This window comes from Canis aureus, chromosome 3, assembly GCF_053574225.1.
Source record: "Canis aureus isolate CA01 chromosome 3, VMU_Caureus_v.1.0, whole genome shotgun sequence".
In the NCBI taxonomy this organism is placed as follows: domain Eukaryota; kingdom Metazoa; phylum Chordata; class Mammalia; order Carnivora; family Canidae; genus Canis; species Canis aureus.
Genome location: NC_135613.1, coordinates 67,941,692 through 67,955,924, shown reverse-complemented (window position 1 = coordinate 67,955,924; position 14,233 = coordinate 67,941,692). Strand labels below are relative to the sequence as shown.

The window sequence follows — 14,233 nt, the reverse complement described above, 5'->3', positions numbered from 1 at the left end:
AGTGATCCATCAGATGGATTAGAGGTAAAGGAACCCTTAAGAGGATTTATGATGTGCCTGAATCTTTCTTTCCTTTTTTACTTTCCTTGTTCTCCAACCTGATTTTTGTCTACCCGAACTCATCATTGCCTTTTCCACCTAAATGACTTTGCTTATCTTGGTGACCGTGCCTGGACTACCTTTGTCTCCCTCCTTATGCCCTCAAAGCTTTTTTCCTCTCTGTAGCCTTTCCCACCTACTTAAGCCCACAGTGAACTGTGCTCTTTTAAGTGCCTTTAATACTCTTTACTGTTCATGTAGCCATTTATTTTTATCTTACTTTATTTCTGTATTTCTGATACAAATGTCCTGTCTCTCCCCACCAGCCTATGCGTGCTGTGCAAGAGTGCCTGCACCCGGTTTCTTCGGTACTCACCATAGCATCTGGGATAGTGCTGTTTGTCTAGTCATTGGCCTGCGCATGGTTTCTGAGTGGAGAAATGAACATTCCTTATCATTGGAACAGTGATCTTGAGAGAAAGCTGGCTGTAAAATATGCAGTGGCCTTTTACACATTTCGTAGGCTTTGGTGACTGGTTGTTTTTGGTTAGATTGTATTTCCATATTCTCTGCTACCAGATAGCATTAAATTTAGTTAAGTGGCTCTATGTTAGCTTTACACAAAAGCAAAGATTGTTTGGTATACCTATAGGAGTCACCAAAATGCTGTCTGATTCAAAACAAGTCGGATATATCTACTGAATGTTTAGTGTCTGCCATTGTGCTTGTACACCTTCTTGTGTTTGCGAGTGTTCCTGTAAGGTTCTTTCTGACATTTCCTGCCTAGTAGGACAAGTGCCCTCCAAATCCAGGCTGCTCACCTTTCACCCTTTGGATTTTAGAAGAGATACTTGACGGCTTACTGCGAATTCTATGTGAATGATGAACAGGGATTCATTTCTTTCAGTCAGTTGTTTTTCTTCTGATAAAATGAACAATATATATCCATTATATAAAATAATGAAAGCTATCAGTAAAAAAGTAATCTATAATCTTATTACCCAAATATTAACCTATGTTACCATTTTGGTGTTTTTTGTCTTTTATTTATTTTCTTTGCATATACATGTACATATGTATGTAAACAAAAATACCAGCTATTTTTTTTTAAATACCAACTATTTAAAAAATTTTTAATGTTGTAGTTTTTTTCTTTTTTTAAAGATTTTATTTATTTGACAGAGTGTACAAGCAGGGGGGGGTGGGCAACAGAGGGAGAGAGAGAAGCAGACTCCCATTGACTGAACCATTAGGCTCCCCTGTGTTGTAGTTCTTTAAGAAACAGTGCTAGAGAGTACCTGGGTGGCTCAGTGGTTGAGCATCTTCAGCTCAGGTCGGGATCCCAGAGTTCTGGGATCAAGTGCCGCATCAGGCTCCTGAGAGGGAGCCTGCTTCTCTCTCTATGTCTCTCATGAATAAATGAATAAAATCTTTTAAAAAGGGCAGCCCCCGTGGCGCAGTGGTTTAGCGCCGCCTGCAGCCCAGGGCATGATCCTGGAGACCTGGGATCGAGTCCCACGTCAGGCTCTCTGCATGGAGCCTGCTTCTCCCTCTGCCTGTGTCTCTGCCTCTCTCTCTCTCTCTCTCTCTCTGCATCTCTATGAATAAATAAATAAATAATCTTAAAAAAAATCTTAAAAAAAAAAAGAAGAAGAAGAAGAAAGAAACAGTGCCAGGATTATGACTGTAGTGGCCAAATAACTTGGCCTGGTGTATAGGAACACATGCTATATACTGTATCGATGTTCGTTACTTCTGGTGTCAGTCGTGGCTTTAAGTCCAGGTTCTTTCAAGAACGCAAATTAATGATGTTTCCTGTCTTTCCTGAACATGCTAGATGGCAGCGTTGTTTTTTATCTGCCCATTGGCTCTGAGTGACAGGTTTTAGACAACCTTTGGTTTCAATGCTAAGTGATTTGGTCTGTCTCCTCTTTCTGGCACATGGAAACTAGGAAACATGCAGGGCTTCCTTTAGTTCACTCTCCTCCTTTATGTCTGAGTTTATCAAGAATTAAGAGTGTTTGTAAGGCCTCTGCGGTTTCTAACGTACTGATGGAACTATATTGCAGAAATATTTTTTTTGCTCCGCATTCTTTCATAGTTGATATTGAGTAACTTTTGAGCATCTCATTATTGAATGAGTGACATTTTTACAGTGGGACATGCCAGATTTTCTGCCAAAATTCAGTGTCTCTTCTTTATCAATGGACAAATCCAGTTTCTTGTTGGTTCTTTCAAGGTGAAGGATACCCTTCTGACTCCAAATCTGATGCCTGATGTGGGAGCCAGAGGAGTAAAAAACACCTGGTCAGGAGGGAACAGACTTTCCTTTGATTCTAACTTAATGCATCAGCAGACTTGAAGGAAGCTTGTCTATCTGTTGTCTTTGAAAAACGGAAGTGTTCATTTATGACTTTTCCCCAAACAGTGATATAGTCAGGTCTGCTGTAATGTGATATAAAGTTGCAAAACGTCATTGTGTGGTAAAAAACCACAAGGCTAATGGGAAAAATGGGATTAGAGACATAATACTCAACAACGACATTCTCAGTGATACATAAAAAAAAAGATGAACATATAAACATGGTAGCACAGTTTCACATATTTAGTTAAGCAGCTAAAAGTACACATGTACTATAGTAATATGGGAGTTTATCTTGAAAAAGACCTGAAGTTTGCTTGTGGAAGTGGTGCTGGAAGGGTTATTCTGCAACGGGACAGAAATTCCTCCTGCCAAAGATTGACAGGAGGGTGCTGCTAGAGGCCTGCAGTGCATTGCAGAAGCTGGAGGACTGTGGACTGTGCGTGTGCACTCCGTGGGTTCCCATTCTGGGGAGGTCAGCTGAGTGTGGTTTGCTGGCTTCACCTTGTGTTTCTTGTGGATTAAATGACACATGAGCAAAAGCAGAAACTGAATTATACTCAAACTGTTCCCTGATAATATCTGTTGTGTTAGAACAAATTTGCACTTTCAAAACAAGTGTTACAACACAGTTGACTGTATATTCAGTCAAAACTTGCTTTATTTTGTTTTTAAGTCCTTGTTTTTCCCAGTGGGAAGAATTTACAGATATGAAAGGGAATTAAAGATACCACAGAGTCCATGATCTTCATTTTATGGGTGAAGAAACTTAGGCTCAGAGGGGTTGTAATCTGACAAAGGTTAGTCCTGGGATAAGAAGCTTGATTTCAGGATTTCCCCAATATTCTTTTCACACCTCCTCTTAGTTCCAAAAGCTACTCACGGTTTATACCATATGGCCTATCACTTGAGTGTGTATGTATGTGTGTAATGGTTAATCATTTTTTGATGTAACAAGGTTGAAAGGAAGTAAATAGCTGAGCATTAATTTTTTAAAGAAGTTACTTTTACGTTTCTAGAGCTCTGTTATATATATGCCAGGTATTTTAAGTAGCAGTTGTTGTGTTTGTCTATAGAAATAATCAGGGTCCCCAGTTGCTTTTTTTTCCCCTATAGTCTTTATCTTATCCTTCCTCCTGCTCTTATTAGAGCAGGAGAAAATAAATTGTTCTATAGATATCCTTGCTCTTTGTTACCAGCCTGAGGAATGAAGCAAGCAAGTTCAAAATGCTAGAGTATGTGTGGTGGAATAAGATTGGAATTGCTAGGAATTTAAGTGAAACCTCTTCAAAATGCTTCCTTAAGATTAATTCTCTGGTATCCACTATGTTGACATTTAGAAAAATGAACTTTCTGTGATCTTTAGTGATTAATGACCAAAAATTTTGACCTGTGAGTTCACATTTTTACAGTGCAGTACATTTTTACTCAGGAATGTAAAGTTTCAATTGATGAATACATATCTAGTAAATATGGGAGATGACAAAACTATAAAACAGTTTGTGCCTCTGGGTTACAACTACTTAAATTTAAGTGGAGTTTATATAAAAGAAGAAATGAAAAGCCAGAAGGAGGGACACCTGGGTGGCTCAGTGGTTGACCATCTGCCTTCAGCTTAGGGCATGATCCCAGTCTGGGGATCGAGTCCCGCATCGGGCTCCATGTGGGGGAGCCTGCTTTCTCCCTCTATCCCTCTGACTCTCTTTGTCTTTGTCTCTCATGAATAAATACATAAAATCTTAAAAAAAGAAAAGAAAAGAAAAGCCAGAAAGATACTTGAAGTCTTTCCCTATCAAACATAGGCCTCTGTGCTTCCTTTTAAAAAAAATATATTACTGGAGAATATTAATGCCTGGCAAAATGGTGTAGCACTGGGCTGGGCGTTAGAAGCAGCTGTAATTCCTTTTCAGGAACTGAATGATATGTGTTTTTTTCTTAAATGACTTTGTGAGTTTCTAAGGCCCTTGAAATAGTTTTGATCTGTTTCCAATTTGCTGTGACTGCATCTGAAATCCAGTTGTAATTTCAGGATATCTCATTGCCTGTTTTCTAATCAAATATTTATTTAATGGTGGTAAATCTTATCTTGCAACATGATTCCTGGACCATGGGACTTAATGACCAGAGATGGAAGTCTGCTTACTGCTTCTGTCCCAGAGGAGAGGAGTATATGTTAGCGGCACACTGTGCTGGGTAGTTCTACCTGAGTGTGATGCTGATGCTTGAGAGTTGGAGAGAGACAGTCCCCTTCCCTGGAATCTCTGTTCAGCTCATGAGGCAGAGTGGCGAGTATTTATTCCTGCCCAACTCCCCTTAGCTCATTCCTATTCCCAACAAAAAGTACACGTTCTTTTTTTTGAAGTCTGTAGTTATTTCTCTTTTTTGTTTTTAAAACAATTTTATTTAAATTCAATTTGCCAACATATAGTATAACACCTAGTGCTCACATCATGAAAATGCACACTTTTTATTAATGATGATTTGACGTCTATCCCATGCCTGTTCTTTGAGAATACATATTTTTCTTTGTCTGAAGGTGCTATTAAATTTTCATCCTTAACATACATTTATTGGTAAGATGTAAACAAAGTGCTATTGATTATCAATAAATTAGTTTGAATTCCCCTCCATACCTTTTTTTCTTCTTCTGCTTTAGAGGTGCTGATTTGTTCTTCTCCAAAGCTTCTAGTGGGTTCTTAGAAACTGAAAGAAGTCACATTTCTTTCAAAATGAGTCTTAAATGCTTGTATTTTACAAAATTTTAAACCAAGGCATATTTTTAGCTTCAACAGCTGGTTGATATGTAGCCTGTGACTAATGAAATGAAACACATTTTTGTTTCACGATCATGTGTTAATGTCACCCTACAATTTTGTTATTTTTGATGCAAGAAAGAATGATTAAATCTGAAGAAACAAAAAAATGAGCTTTTTGGTTACACTTTAAGGCAGATTTAAATCCAGTCTCTTGGTTTTTGATTTGTAGACGATGTTATGGAGGATGGGCTCAGATTTTGCATTTTGAGATACTGATAAAACCGAGAGAAGAAACTATTCTTTCTGATTCTAGCTCTTAGACCTAAGGGGCAGTAGTCCCTTGGTGTTACCAGGGATTTCAACTGAGAAAACTCAAACTAAAAATAGTCACAGTAAAACAGTCTATATATATATAATATGATCCAGATCTTATAAGGAAAAATCTATGTCTGTAGAAAAGAGGGTCTGGGATATAAACTAACAGGTTGATGGTGATTTATTTTGGGTGGTGGGATTATAGGGAATTTTTAAAAAATGCATTTAAAATATTTTTATAGTAAGCCATGCTGTACTTTCATCATTTTTAAAAAAGAACCCCAATAATAGGGGCTATAGACACCAGTTTTTTGAAACGACCAGGAAGCTCTCTTGTGTGCTTACAGACCACACTCAGTATGCTGTCAGCTGACCTCTGGTTTCTTGTTTCTGAGCCCAAGAAGAACCTTCAACTCAAAATTGAGAAAGATTTTCTATTAAGTAATTTTTGCCTCTTAGCCTTCTGGCCTCTTAGTTATTTCAGTCATTAGATCTAAGACTACTTTTGCTCCTCTTTCTGCTTACTAGATTGCCTCAAAGAGATAAATGTGGTTTACCTATTATAAGCTATGAGGAGAAGAGCAACATGAATAACTTTTTTAAATACTCAACTAAGACAGGATGTTGCTGTGGCAAATAGACCATGAAGTTGTATGTTAAACTCTTCCAGGCAGGAGGAGAGTTAAAGAATTACATGAAATTTTAAGTAAAATGAAATAATTTGCCTGTTGTTGAGGTTCCCACAAAGGGCCATGTCTATCCAGTACATGTACCAGAGACTACCTGTTGGCAGGGGCCTTTCCCACTGTCCTGGGTCCCCTGGCCCAAAAAGACCCTGATCTGTCAGTCTTTCCAGTACAATAGCATGAGTGTCTAACCTTTTTGGCATCTTTTTTCATAAATTTTAAATGCTTCTCCTTCTGTTCCTTCATTGGCTCATTCATCTACCCACTTATATAAATTTTTATTGTCACTGACTGTGTATTGAAAATACAAAGGTGACAGAAAGCAAAATGTCCTATCATTTAAGACAAGTCTCCACCAAGAAAAAAAGTGTCTGGGGTCAGGGAAGGAATTGGGAAAAACAATGTATAGGAAGCAGAAAAAGATTTTAAATTTCTATAATCAATGTTCCCTGATAGGTTAAAGGGAAGGTTGGGGACCGTGAAACAAAAGCATTTGCTTTGAAAAAAGAACCATCAGAAAGTAAGAGCTCCTAGAAACTAAGAATAAGATAATGGCGATTGACAAAATTAGAACAATGAAAGGATCAAGTTGGAGCAATCTTCCATTCCACAATAGTACAAAAACAGAACAAAACCCAAAGAAATGGACAATAGGAAAAGGGAGAAAGATGAGCCAGCATCCAGCTAGCTAATAGGAGGTCCAGAGAGAACAAATGAAATGGAAGAGTGGAAATTATCAAAAACTCTGGGAAAATCACCCAGAACTGAAGGACCCTGCTTTTCACAGTGATGAAGGCCCCAGAGTATACCTGAGATGATAGATGAGAAATGGTTGATACCAAGGTGCATCAAGTACCAAAAGAAGTTACTGTGTATTATTATTTGACAATTGAAAAAATCAAAAGGTACCAGGAGAAAAAGCTGATGGACTTGTAAGTAGCTGCCTCTGGGAAGTGGGACCTGGAAATACAGAGGGTACCACTGTTTTTCATAAACTTCGGTGCTACGTAAGTTTTGAACTATGCACATAAATTATTTTGATAAACCTAAAGGTGAATTTGGAGTCTTCTCAGACATTTTTCAGCAATGTCATGAGTGCCAGAATATGCTGTAGGAGCACAGAGAAAGAAGGAAGGACTTCCTGCTTCATATAAGAGGTGGCATGGGAGCTGGGTCTCAGAAAATGACAGGGCATTCTCTGGCAGAGGAAGGGGAAATTAACTTTCCAGCCAAAGGGAACCACATATGCAAAGGTTGAAGTATGAAAGAACATTGAGTGTTTGGGGGAAGGTTAAATGGTTTGAGATTTCTAGATTTTCGTTAATTGGGCAGGACATTTTTCATTTCTTTCCTGTTTCATTCTCCTATATTTATGTGACGGTGTTCTCTGCTAAATTATTTATTTATTTAAGGACAATGGTTCATGTCTTTGTCCTTACTTTTTGAAATCTCCACCATACTGAACATAGGATATATACATAGCAGATGATTTAAATTTTTTTATTTATTTTTTTATTGATTTAACAATTTTTAACTAAAATACTTATATAGCCCTTCATTTGGCCATCTTGAATTCAAGAGAGACCTCCCCAAAAATCCTAATAATAATAGATATTTAGACTAATTAGGACTCAAGCGCTATCATCCTTCAAGGTCTAGGTATACTCCTCTTAGGGTGCTAGGTTACAAGCTCTGGAAAGACAGGGATCGTGTCCTTCCCATCGTTGTATTGCTGGCAGGGCCCCCCACTGCACAGATGTTAGCTGATGAGCCTTGTCAGCCTTCATTAACAGATCCCAGACCCAGAGAAATACTTAACTCTCCTACTTCCTCTTGTTTTAAGGAAATTCTTAAAATTTCCAAACCCCTGATTTCTATAGCTATCTCTGTCTGCCTTTAATAAGAACAGAACAAATAGGTTTATGTTACCTATCAAGATGTCAGCCAATGAAAAAGGTTCATTTTCTTGCCTTAATATGATAGCATTTGCTGTAAGACTGGTTAGCAGTTTTTTAGAAAACAAGATTGATACCTTTTTTTTTTTTTTTTCTAGTTCCACTTTCTTTTTATTTAAATAACCGAAGCAACAGCCTTGGCACAGCAGAGGGAAGCTGGGTTGGGGTGTGTGAGAGGTGGCAGTAGTGTGGCCTATTCGGGGGAGTGGCAGGGGTAGCGGGACTGGGTCACAGTGGGCTCCCCACACCCTTAAGTCAGGGTCAGCAGTTATGGCTGCGAACCTGGGGGCATAAGAGGAGACCCCAAGTAGTGACGGATGTCTCACCAAGCCCCAGAGCCCTCAGGGATGGGGGCTAACTGTGCTCCCTCCAGTGGCAGGGCCAGGGCATCCCTGCCAGGGCTGATGGGGCTCGGAAGGCATTTTCGGCAGCGCCAGCGGCTGCGTTGGCGGCAGCAGTTCGCACCGCGGGGTTGAGGAGAGACACCAGCAGCAAATTCTTGCTGGGCTTTCTGAAAGCTGACACTTGTGCGGCGGTACAAGGAGTGGATCCGCTTTAGCATCACAATTCCCAGCACAGCTATGCCAGTGAAGAGCAGGGCAACCGGGAGCATGAGCACAGCTACAGCTGTGTTGGTCTTCAGCACCACCAGAGCAGAGATCCAGCCACTGAACCCCCAACCTGGGATGCCAATGGCCTGGAGGACAAAAAGCACATCCTGGACGAAGAAAATGAAGAAGAAAACGAAGAAATTGAATGAACTGTTACTCCGGAAGGCCTTATACATGGGGCGGTACCAGCACACAAAGGAGCAGGGAGTGAAAAGGAGGACCCAGAGGATAGAGAGCCCAAAGCCTGAGCCATTGCTGGTCTCCACACAGAAACTGGCCAGGCAGGCAAGAAAATTCAGGAGAAGGGCCAGTGTGCTGCACATCCAGAGGTAGTACATGGTAGATACGGTCTTCTGAAATTCTTGGGGGATCTCCATGGAGATGTCCTGGAAAAAGCAGGGCTGGACTGGGCAAAAAGAAGGTAGGGGGGGCCAATTGTTCTGTCGAGCAGCTGTGCCCCCCAGGGCAGCATGCTGCAGTTCCCGCTCCCTCCAGTCCAACTCCTCGGCCTTCCGGTTGAGTTCCTCCGGCTTCTTCAGCAGCTCAGCAGTGGCTGCAGCAGCTGAAGCCTGGGTGCTGTAGGAGCCATAGTTCTTGGGTTCTGTGGGGCTGAGCTTTCTTGATGACTGCAAGGAGGGTGCCGAGGGTGAAGGCAACGGGGCAGGGGCAGGAGGCTCATAGGCCAGTGGGAGCTCCCGGGTCTCAAAAGGGTTGTAGACGTCAAGAGTGGCATACTGCGGGCTGGGTTGGTGCTGGATCACGGCTGGGTCCTGAAAGGGGTTGTCAAGCTTGCCGGGCCTGATGAAGGGGTTTTCGCCGTCTCTGCTCTGAGCCATGTTTGCAACTGCCTTGATACCTTTTTTTGATTAGTATTCTGTCTTTTCTTCAAGTCTCATCATTGCTGTGTTCAGTCCTTTCCATTTCTCCTCTCATGGTGAAGGGTTTTCAGGAAAGTTTTGCTTATTTTTTGCCTTTTAGTTTATGTTATTTGAGTTTCTCTTGAGAAAGATATACCCTTCTATTAGGGACACAGGTTAACCAGTTCCAGTCACATATACCATCCTGTCAAATCTCGAGGCTCCTTATTGCTTTTTTTTTTTTTCATTTAAAAAACTTTTTTTCATGAAAGAATTTGATTCCCAGGAATTACAAAGCTCATACAGAGAAGGGTACATGTACTCTTCAATTTCCCCACTGTAACTGGAGTAGAGTTCCTAAACCAGGAAGTTGATGTTAGTATGATTCTGTGCCATTTTGTCACATGTAAATAGATTCAGGTATCCACTGAAAGGATCCAAAGTACAGAACTATTCCACCTGCACAGAAGTCTTCTTTCTACCACTCCTGTATAGTTTCATGCCATCTTCACCATCCCTGACCCCTGGCAACAGTTACTTTATCCTCCATCTCTAATTTTGCTATTTTGAGAATTTTAAATAAATGGAATCATACAATATGTAACCTTTAGACTGCCTTTCTCCCTCGGCATGTGATACCCTTGAGATCCATCCAAGTTGTATGTATCAGTTTGTTCCTTTTAGTTTCTGAGTTGTGTTCCATGGTATAAGGTCGTACAGTTTGTTGAGTCATTTACCTGTTGAAAGGCATTTTGGTTGTTGCCAGTTTTTGGACAAATAAAGCTGTTGTGAATATTTGTGTACAGGTTTTTGTGTGGGATGCACTTTTTCATTTTTCTGGGATAAATGCTCAGGAATATGACTGCTGGATCATACGGTAGGTATAGGTTTCAGTTTTTAAGAAACTGCCAAGTGATTTTCTAGATTGGCTATACCCGTGCAAGTGAAGTATTAGAAGTCTTACCTCTCTTTAAATCCCTTTATCCTCCTGTATATAATTGTCTAAAATATTTCTCGTATGTAGATTGAGAACCACATCAGAAAGTCAAAATTTGGGCAGCCCAGGTGGCTCAGCGGTTTAGCGCCCACCTTCAGCCCAGGGTGTGATCCTGGAGACCCGGATGGAGTCCCACATCGCGCTCCCTGCATGGAGCCTGCTTCTCCCTCTGCCTGTGTCTGTACCTCTCTCTCTCTCTCTCTCTCTCTCATAAATAAATAAAATCTTTAAAAAAAAGTGTCAAAATTTTTGCTTCAACCTTTAAACGATAACTTAGAAAACTTGAGAAGGAAAATTTATTGTATTTATCCATGTACTTATTGTTCTGTTCTTTCTTCCTTTGTAATGTTCCACAGTTCCTTCTTTTATTATTAGCTTCTATTTTTAGAACTTGTGCCATTCTTTCAGGGTAAAGAATGCTTCTTCTCTGGATATGGCATTATGGGTTGGCAGTTCTGTTCTTTCACTGCTTGAACAACATTGTACCATCTCTCTGGCCTCCTTGGTTTCTGATAAGAGATCTGCTGTCATCCTACTTGTTTTTCCTCTATAGGCAAGATGTTGTTTTTCTTTGGCTGCTTTCAAGATTTTTTTCTTTGTCTTTAGTTTTCACAAGTTAAATTATGAAGTATCCTAGAATGCATTTCTTTGAATTTATCCTGATTGGGATTTGTTCAGCTTCTTGATTCCCTAAGTTTAACTGTCTTGCTAGATTTGGGGAGTTTCAGCCATTTCTGCTTCTTGGCCTCTTTCGGCCCTGCCCTCTTTCTCCTCTCCTTCTGGGACTTGGCAACATGAAGGTTAAAGCTTTGGTGAGAGTTCTACAGGTCCCTGGAACTCTTTATTTTTTTTGTCCTTTTCCTTTCTGTTACTCAGATTGTGTAATTGTATTACTCTTTTTTCTGGTTCACTGATTTTTTTTTCCCCTTTGATTCCTCCATTCTGCTGTGGAGCATATCCACTGAGCTGTTTATTTAAGCTTTTGTCCTTTTCATTTCATCTCTGATACCCGTTTGGTTCTTCTTCTATTTCTTTGCTGAGACTTTCTATTTTTTTTTCAAGCATGTTCATAATTGCTGATGGAAGCATTTTTATCATGACTGCTTTCAAATCTTTGTTAGATAATTCTGATATCTTAATCATCTCTGTGTTGACATCTGTTGTCATTTGTCATGAGAATTGAGATCTTCTTGGTTGTTACTGAAATGAATAAGTTTTCATTTAAACCAGGACATTTTGGGTATTATGAGACTCTGGGTCTTCTTTAAGTCTTTTGTTTTAGCTGACCTCCTCTGACCCAACAATGGTGGAGGAAAGGGGGGTTGTCTTGTCACTGCCAGTCAGAATTAGAAGTCCAGGTTCTCTTCTTGGTCTCCATAGATACCTGGGAGTAGGTATGGTTGGATGTTACTGCTATGTGGTGGTGGGAAGTTTAGTGTCCCTAGTAGGCCTCTACTGATATCACCTTGACTGAGGGTAGGGGTACCTGTTACTACTCCCCAGGTGGCCTCCACTGATTCCATGGGGGTGTGACTGTTGGACAGTAATGGAGTCCTGACTCTACTAGGCCTTCTCTGACACCACCTCAGCATGTAGGTGGTGGGGTGCCTTATTACTGTTAGGTAGAGTGGGAGTCCAGGCTCCCTGTGTGTTTTCCTCTGATGCTATGGAGTAGGTGATGGAGAGAGGAGACTGATTACTGCCCACCAGGGTTGTAAGTCCTGGCTCCCTGCTACTCAGTCTTTTCTAATACCATCCAGGCCAGGAGGAGGGGTCCTTCATTGCAGCCTGGTAAAGGTGGAAGTCTGGATTCTCCACTGAACATTATCAGAAGTGTTGGTGGAATGACACTCTTGAGTGCTGTTTGACTAGTGTTTTAGGGTCATCCAGAGAAACAGAGCAATAGTGTGTGTGTGTGTGTGTGTGTGTGTGTGTGTGTGTATTAGAGTAATTTAAGAAATTGACTGACACAATTGTGGGAACCGTTAAGCTTAAAATCTCTAAGGTAGGTTGTCAGGCTGAGAACCCAGGGAAGAATCAATGTAGCTTGAGTCTGAAGGCAGTCTGGAGGCAGAATTCTCTCTTCCCTGAGGGAACCTCACTCTTTTTTTCTTAAGCTCTTCAACTGATTGGACAAGGCCTACCCACATTATGAAGGGTAATTGCTTTACTCAAAGTCTGCTGATTGAAGTGTTAATTTAATCTAAAAAATGTCTTCACAGCAACATCTAGTCTTATGTTAGACCAAATATCTGGATACTGTGGCCTAGCTAAGTTGACACTGCTAGAGTAGACTGTTTATTGTATAAAAGTATTGTTCCTGGGGTCCTGAGGTTGCTAGCTGGTCTGCTTTCTTTTTTTTTTTTTTTTTTTTTTTGCTTTCTTTTTTCTGCCCTTTGGAGTTGTTTTATATTTGTTTCATACATAGGTCTAGGGTTTTTAGCTGGACTTAGCAGAAGGAAAATGGAAAAGTGCTTGCTCTTGCTTTTTATTTGACATCTTCTTTTAACATAGTGGATCAAATGCTTTATTGATATTTGAGGCCATAGGTTTTTATTTCTAAGCCTCTTTGTATTTTTCCTTAAAATTATTTAGTTCTTCCTTCTGTGTGTTTTTTAAAACATAAAATATTTTGGACTAGAGTGTCTGATTTTATGATTTTTATCTGGATTTTTTTTCTTCCCCTTTCAGATTTTAGTTTAAAGATCTCTTCATCTAGCTGGAAGTTTCTCTAAGCACATTCACTCTCATCTTTGTAAGCTGCGTTCTGACCCTTGCCAGGAACTCATTAGTCTATAAGCTATAATCCAGAAAAATAGTCTTACGATTTGACTCCATTGCTTATGTTCTACTGTGTGCTTCCCTTTATCTTTTGCTTCTCAAGGGCAACTTTTAACTTGACAAGAAATGGAAAATACCTCTTTGCTTCAAAGACTGAGGATCCCACCTGTGAGCTCAGTCACTTGACATACAGCCTTGCCTTCTTCTGTCCTTTGTTTCTAATGTGAACTGGCAGGGCTTACTGCTTGGCAGACTCAGGTCATAACTGGTTCTCTATCAATTTGATACATTGCAGGAGGATGGAATTCTTTCCTTTTACCTGTGTTAGGTCTGTTTTCATGTGGATGCTTTTGAACTCCCTAGTCAGGATCATTTACAGAATGACGAGTTCAAAGCCTGGGAGCCACACCCTACCTCCTGTCTCGTAGCCTCTTCCACCTACCCTGTGTGCCTGGTTCACTTACACCTCTGAGTTTCACAAAGGTAGTTTGCTGCTCCTGTACTGTTCTTTTCTACTACTTTTCTTCCAACTAGTCTACCAAGCCACTTTGTAGGCTACAGATCCTGTTTCCAGTGGGAGTTCCTTGCAGATTTTGAGCAAGGGAGAGCGACTGTTAACGTCTTTTTGTCGTTGTGACCCAGTTTTCCCATCGTTGTTTACCTTGCCTAATCACTCAATAGTTACTTTTATTTTTTTTTAATTTTTAATTTTTTAAAAGATTTTATTTATTCATGTGAGCAGAGAGAGAGAGAGAGAGAGAGAGAAGGCGGCAGAGACACAGGCATAGGGAGAAGCAGGCTTTATGCAGGAGCCCAATGTGAGACTCGATCCTGAGACTCCAGGATCATGCCCTGGGCCGAAGGCAGGCACTAA

The 14,233-nt window shown here is 40.4% G+C and overlaps 1 protein-coding gene and 1 pseudogene across 15 annotated transcripts in view; one reads left to right on the top strand and one right to left on the bottom strand.

Annotated features, from left to right (window-relative positions):
* Positions 1 to 14,233, top strand: part of ALG9 (ALG9 alpha-1,2-mannosyltransferase) — a 112,213-nt gene that overhangs the window by 42,075 nt on the left and 55,905 nt on the right. The gene's annotated exons all lie outside the window — the stretch shown is intronic.
* LOC144311242 (secretory carrier-associated membrane protein 3 pseudogene) lies at positions 8,195 to 9,795 on the bottom strand (annotated as a pseudogene).